Source organism: Pongo pygmaeus, chromosome 16, assembly GCF_028885625.2.
Source record: "Pongo pygmaeus isolate AG05252 chromosome 16, NHGRI_mPonPyg2-v2.0_pri, whole genome shotgun sequence".
Taxonomy (NCBI): Eukaryota; Metazoa; Chordata; class Mammalia; order Primates; family Hominidae; genus Pongo; species Pongo pygmaeus.
This window is the reverse complement of record NC_072389.2, coordinates 62,098,538-62,105,354: the sequence shown is the minus strand read 5'-3', so window position 1 is coordinate 62,105,354 and position 6,817 is coordinate 62,098,538.

Sequence of the window (6,817 nt, the reverse complement as noted above, 5' to 3'; positions counted from 1 at the left end):
GAGTGATGTTAGGATTAGAATTAAGCTTTCCTGTACCAGGCTGGCATGGATAGTTGTTGCTCAAAGTCATAATTATCCAGTCATTTCATTTTTAGAAATGGATTTTTAAAAATAAAGTGACAGAGAAATGTGGACGTTCAATATGATCTGAATCCAGCAAAGATTCTAATGTAAAAAAAAAGTTTTGTGAATTGGAAACTATCATCTGACAGAAATTCTGTTTTGATTGACAGCTTCATATGGGTATAATATAATCATCCATACATTATGTATAAATTTACCATCATTTCCAAAGCCAAGCAGAACACATTGTTACTCCTTCTTAAAAGTACTCTTAATCCTTTGGCTTATACAACTGGAGTGATACTGCCAAGACTGCTATTTGAATTTCTTCTCCCATAAACAGAAGCACTTAGGCACAAATACTTGCAATAAGAACATATTTTGCAAGGCATTTTATTAATAGTTATGGTTTTGGAAATGATCAGTTAATAGAAATTGCGCCTATAATAAATATTGTGTTCTTATAACTTATTTATTCAGTGATTATTCACTTAATTGAGAATTTTTCCAGGATCTAGTACTTTTTTTTCTTCCCTTTTAGTCATTTCACATTTTAGTACTATGATCAAGAAAAAGGAAAATGATAATAGCCAAAAAGGTAGAAACAATCCAAATATCCATCAACTGGAGTGGATAAATAAAATATGTATCTCCATAAATGGAATATTATTTAGCAAGAAAGAGAAATGTAATACCAATACATGCTATGACATGGATGAACCTTGAAAACATTATATAAAGTGAAAGAAGCCAGTCATAAAAGACTGCTTACTGAACTGTATGCTTCCGTTTATATAAAATGTTAGAATAGGTAAATCTAGGGAGACAGAAAATAGCTTAGTGGTTACCTAGGGCTGGGCAGAGGGGAGCAGGATGGGAGTGACTGCTAAAGGATATGAGATTTCTTGTTGGAGTGATAAAAATGTTCTAAAATTGATTGTGGTGATGGCTGTACATCTCTGTGAATACACTAAAAATCATGGAATTATATACTTTAAATAGTTGACCTATATGGTTATGTGAATTATGTCTAGCTTAATCCGTTAAAAAATGAAAAAAGGAAAGTGAGATTCTTATATCAGTCACATTTCTAACAGTCATAGGGAAAAAAATCTGGTGGCATTTTGATATGGAGTATCAATGAAAACTTAACAATACAACAGGAATTCTTACAAGCTCTAAAAATCTTTTACCTAGCAAAGTATTTTGGCTACTTTAATGCCCAGTTAAGTGTTTCCCCACTGTATTACTAGTCAGGTTCTCCGGAGAAACAAAATCAATAGTAGGGTGTGTGTGTGTGTGTGTGTGTGTGTGTGTGTGTGTGTGTATTTATATTGATATTGGTCTCAATATCGATACAGATATACACACCCCCACACCCCCACACACACCTATTTTTTTATTATTATACTTTAAGTTCTAGGGTACACGTACACAATGTGCAGGTTTGTTACATATGTATACATGTGCCATGTTGGTGTGCTGCACCCATTAACTCGTCATTTACATTAGGTATATCTCCTAATGCTATCCCTCCCCCCTCCCCCCACCCCACAACAGGCCCCAGTCACAAACACCTATTAAGACCGGTATCAATATAGATATACAGAGAGAGAGAGAGAGAGATTTATTTTAAGGAATTGGCTGATGTGGTTGTTGGGGCTGACAAGTCTGAAATCTGCAGGGCAGGCTGGCAGGCTGGAGACCCAGGGAAGGGTTGATGTTGCAGCTTGAGTCCAAAGGCAGACTGAAGGCAGAATTCCTTCTTCCTTGGGATCCTTTTTTGTCTTAAGGCCTTCAACTGACTGGATGAGGCCAACCCACATTATGAAAGGCAACGTGCTTTACTCAAAGTCTACTGATTTAAATGCCATCTTAAAAATACAGTCAAAGTGACTTCTAGACTGGTGTTTGACCTCCCAGTCTAGATGTCCAAATATGTGAATATCCAAATATGTGGATAGCATGGTCTAGCCAAGTTGACATATAAAATTAACAATTATACCCACTTATGTGGGGAAGTAACTACAGTAATTTTAATTTTTTATTCTGATTTGGCTGTAAACTGTTGAGAGCAGAGAAAGAGCAGGCCAACTGTTGAGCAGAGAGAATTTAAGGTAATCAATACAGGCACTATGGTATTTTGGAACTTAATTTCTTTTCAGAAGAAAAATTAATGCCTGTTTATTATTATACATTTTTTAAATGTCAAAAATAGAATAAATAAAACAAAACTCACTCTGTCCTCATAATCCTGAGTTATATTTTTCAATTAGACTTTGTCTAGAATGGCTTCATAAATTGGGAGTTACAATTTTTAAAATAAGGAATATTTTAAAATCAAGTTTACAAAATGTATTAAGAAAACTTATTACGAAGCAACTAAATACAAACTGCCTGCAGTATGCAATAGGTCATTGCCACTTTTTAATACAAACAAGGAAGTGAAGAGAATCAAACAATAGTGTTCATTGAAGAGGAGCTCTTTATGAGGCCATGGTCCTTACATTTGCAACTGCTAATCTTGCATGTAACACAAATAATGACAATGTTTTGCCTTTCTTACCAAAACTTTTGCACCCTACTCTATTACCCACAAACATTTTCTCCACAAACTTAAATAAGCTAGCAATGAATTTCTGCAGTGAAAACATTTTATCTTAATTGTGAATCAAACCACAGCCTACATTTGCTCTGGGGACCACATGTGTAGAAGATCAATAGTTATTAACTGAGAGTATACTAAGTCACAGCAAGTTATAGTTAATCTATTCTACAATGTTATTCACATGGGAGAAGAGGAAGGGAAGAACAGAAAAATAAATATGAATGCATGCTATGCACCATGTTTGAAGGCCTATCACATGATTTAATACAACAGTCCTGCAAGGTGGGTAATGCTTTGCCTGTTTCTAATAGAGTAGCAAACTAAAGCCTGGAAGGATAACAACATTGTTCTAGGTCACACAGCTAATAAACTGGGAAGGCTTTCTTCTTCCCAGAGATTGTCTTTGTCTTCAGTAGTCTCAAATAAAAGAAAACAGACGTTTTCTCAGCCTCAGGCCTTGTAACTGGTAATCACTTTCCATTTTCTTAGGATCCTTCAAGCATGTTTGAGCTCCCATGTTTCAGCTTACCTAAAAATGCTCTGGTTTCCCAATTGATGTAGTAAAACCTGGATTGTTGTACTTCCCCACACCCCCTGAAGTTGTCTTGGCAATGGTCCAGTGGCCGGCCTGTCTAGCCTACATACAGAATCTGGTTTCTTTCTCAAAGTATAGTCTTTGTGAAGTTCACTGGAGTTTTTGAAACTATCAGTAGTGTCTGAATTTGGCTCTGTTTCCAGTCTGAGCTTTTTGATAAGGTATGATGAGGTGTACCTGGATTCTTATAATTCCAGACAAGTTCCCACATATCCCAAAAGTTGGGATCAAGCTTTATAATGGATTTGATGAAGAATGCAATGAATAAAGTATGAGCCTCAGATTTTTGTTTTGAGGTGCTAGGTAAATGATCGTGCAATCTGAGACTGGTAAGACCGAGAAGCATTTTATTGGGGAAGTTGCAAGGAAATGGGCTGTTTTAAGCTTTAAGCACTTTCCTCATACCACATATCCAATACCTCATCAATTCTGTCTTTTCCACCTTCAAAATATGTCCTTATTCCAATATTTCTCACTAATCCATTACCTCCTCTGTACCAGTCCAGGCTAAACCAGGAATACAGAAACTATTTAAAACAGAGGAGATTTAATGCACGGAATTAGTTACACAATGATGCAAGAAGCGAGAAGCCAGAGGGGATGGCAAGGTTACCCAGAGATTAACCACAGTGGGAATAGCAGAAGCAAGAGCCATTGGGTCCCTGCCAGAGATGCTGCTTGACTGGGACACACACATGAGAGAGGGAGAGAGAGAGAGGAGGAAGAAGAAGATGAAGAAGAAGGAGAAGGAGGAGGAGGAGGAGAAGGAGAAGAAGAAGAAAGACAGAAGGAAAGAAAGAAATGAACTTGCTTCTTATTCGGGCTCTTCCATCTCCAAACAGTGCCTAAAGCCAGCCAGAAGCCGGATGAAATGGATCCTGGAAAATGCAGAATGCAGGGACCAGCTAGCTAAGCAGAGCAAAGGAAGGGAGAAGAATGGGTCTGAGAGCAAATAGGCCCAGCTGGCACGGAACCTAATTCAACCCACCATCATCTCTTGATGGATTTATTACAATGGTCTCCTAAGTCATCTCCCTGCCTTTACGCTAACCTCTCCTGCTGTTAGGGTAAGATTAAGCTATGGTAACAGAGACCCAATGATACATTGGCTTGTTGCTTAAATATATTGCTTTATCTCTCACAGGTTGATAGGTTGGTGGGAGCTCTGCTCTTCAAAACCCCAAGACCAGGGCTGCTTCTGAGTCCTTGCTTCTCATCTCCTTGGGTACTGTCATCATTTGCATATCAACACTAGGTCTCTGCTGTGTCTGAGTTGTGGCTTTCAGGGAGGGAAAAGACATTCAGGGCAAGGAATTTATTCTTTATCCAGTGACTCAGAAATTTCACAAATCATTTTACTCATATTCCATTCCTGTGGGGACTATACTTAGGCACATACCCACATGCAACTGCAAGGAAGGCTGAGAAACGTAGCTTTAGCTGAGCAGCGAATTGCACCTAAGAAGGAGAGATTGAACTTGGAGGGTACAATCATATCCCCCATAATCTATATTCCAGTTAGCATCCAGGATATTCCTTTTAAAACAGGAGTCAGATAATGTTTCTCCTTTGCTCACAACTCTTCAAGGCTTCCCATTATCCTTATACTTAAATCCACATTCCTCATTATAGAATATAAGACTTCCAATTCTGGCATCTCCCTACTTCTTTGACCTCATCCCTACCACCAGCAGCAGGATCCTTGATTTGTAGCATTTGTCAATTTCCAAAGTGTGAGTACTCCTACCATGCCTGATATCAGCTACCAAGGTAACATCACTGATTGCAAGGTTGGAAAGAGATGTACAATTTCAGCTCTCGTGAGCTAGTATAAGCTGCCTTCAGCACACTACTGCCTACCATTCTCTCAGTTACTCAAATTTACCTAGCCACATTAGTTTTTCTCTTGTTCCTCTAAAACAGTACTCCTCAAAGCATGGTTCCCCAGACCATCAGGATCAGCATTACCTTGCTAGAAATGCAAATTCTTGGGCACCATCCCAGACCTACTGATTCAGTTGCTCTGTGTGTGGAGCCAGCAATCTGTTTTAACAAGCCCTCCAGCTGATGCTGGTGTTAGCTCAAGTTGGAGAACCACTGCTCTAATATTTACTAAGCTTCCTCCCAACTTGGGGCCTTTATTCTTCGGCATTCTCCTCTACCTGATATTCTCTTCCTCCAGAGCTTTCATATTATCCAGGTCTCTGTGCAAATATCACTTCCTCAAAGTGGACTTCCTTTCTGCCACCTCCACTCTAGTCCCCTCACTAGAATATAAGCTGACATCAGGGAGTTTGTTCTGACTTCTGCGTGTCCAGTACCAAAAACAGGGCATGACACATGCTAGGTAGAAGGAAATATATGTCAGATCAATTATTATATAACCAGTGTTAAAGTCAGTTTTATATTTTAATAAGTGCATTGAGAAATCACTAGAAAATAAATAGAAGAAAGAGAAAGGAATTATATTCATACTGTTAGAGACCATTTATCCTCCTTCTCTTACTTCTTAACCTGAAATTCAACATAGTAGTTCAAGTGTAAGTTATCTAAAATACTTTAAGGGTTAAAAATCACATAACTAACCTAACTTCCTTCCTTCCTTCTTTTCTTTTCTGTTTTTTTTTTTTTTTTTGACAGAGTTTCTCTCTGTTCCATGGGCTGGAGTGTAGTGGTACATTCTCAGCTCATCACAATCTCCACCTCCTGGGTTCCAGCGATTCTTGTGCCTCAGCCTCCCAAGTAGCTGGGATTACAGGCACCTGCCACCAGACCCGGCTAATTTTTGTATTTTTGGTAGGGACGGGGTTTCACCATGCTGGCCAGGCTGCTCTCAAACTCCTGGCCTAAGTGATTCACCTCCTTTGGCCTCCCAAAGTGCTGGGATTACAGGCTTGAGCCACCGTGCCTGGCCCACACATTACTATTTATCAACTGTTACTGGTTCCTTTTTTGGTAAAATCCTTACTGATATAGAATTCATACACCTCACAATTCACCTGTTCATAATGTTCAAATCCATAGTTTTTAGTATATTCACAAAGTTATGCATCTATAACATCATCAGTTTTAGAATATTTCATCATTCCAACAAGAAAGCCCATATCCTTTAGCAGTCAACTGTTCTTGCCCCATTTTTCTCCACTCTCCCAGCTCCTAAGTAAGCAATGGTTAATCTACTTTCTGGCTCTATGGACTTGCCTCTTCTAGACATTTCATGTAAATGGAATCATAAAATATGTGTTCTTCTGTGACTGGCTTCATTTATTTAGCATAATGTTTTCAAGGTTTATTCATGTTACAGCATCTATCAGTATAGAGGGCCTACCATATCCATGGTTCCACATGTATGAAGTAAAACAATAGGAGATTGAAAATAGTTGGAAAAATAACAATAAAGATACTAAAAATAAAAAAATACAGTATAATTATTTACATAGCATTTACATTGTATTATAAGTAATCTACAGATGATTTAAAGTATAAGAGAGGGTGTGTGTAGCTTATATGCAAATACTACACTATTTTATGTAAAGAACTTGAGCATCCAT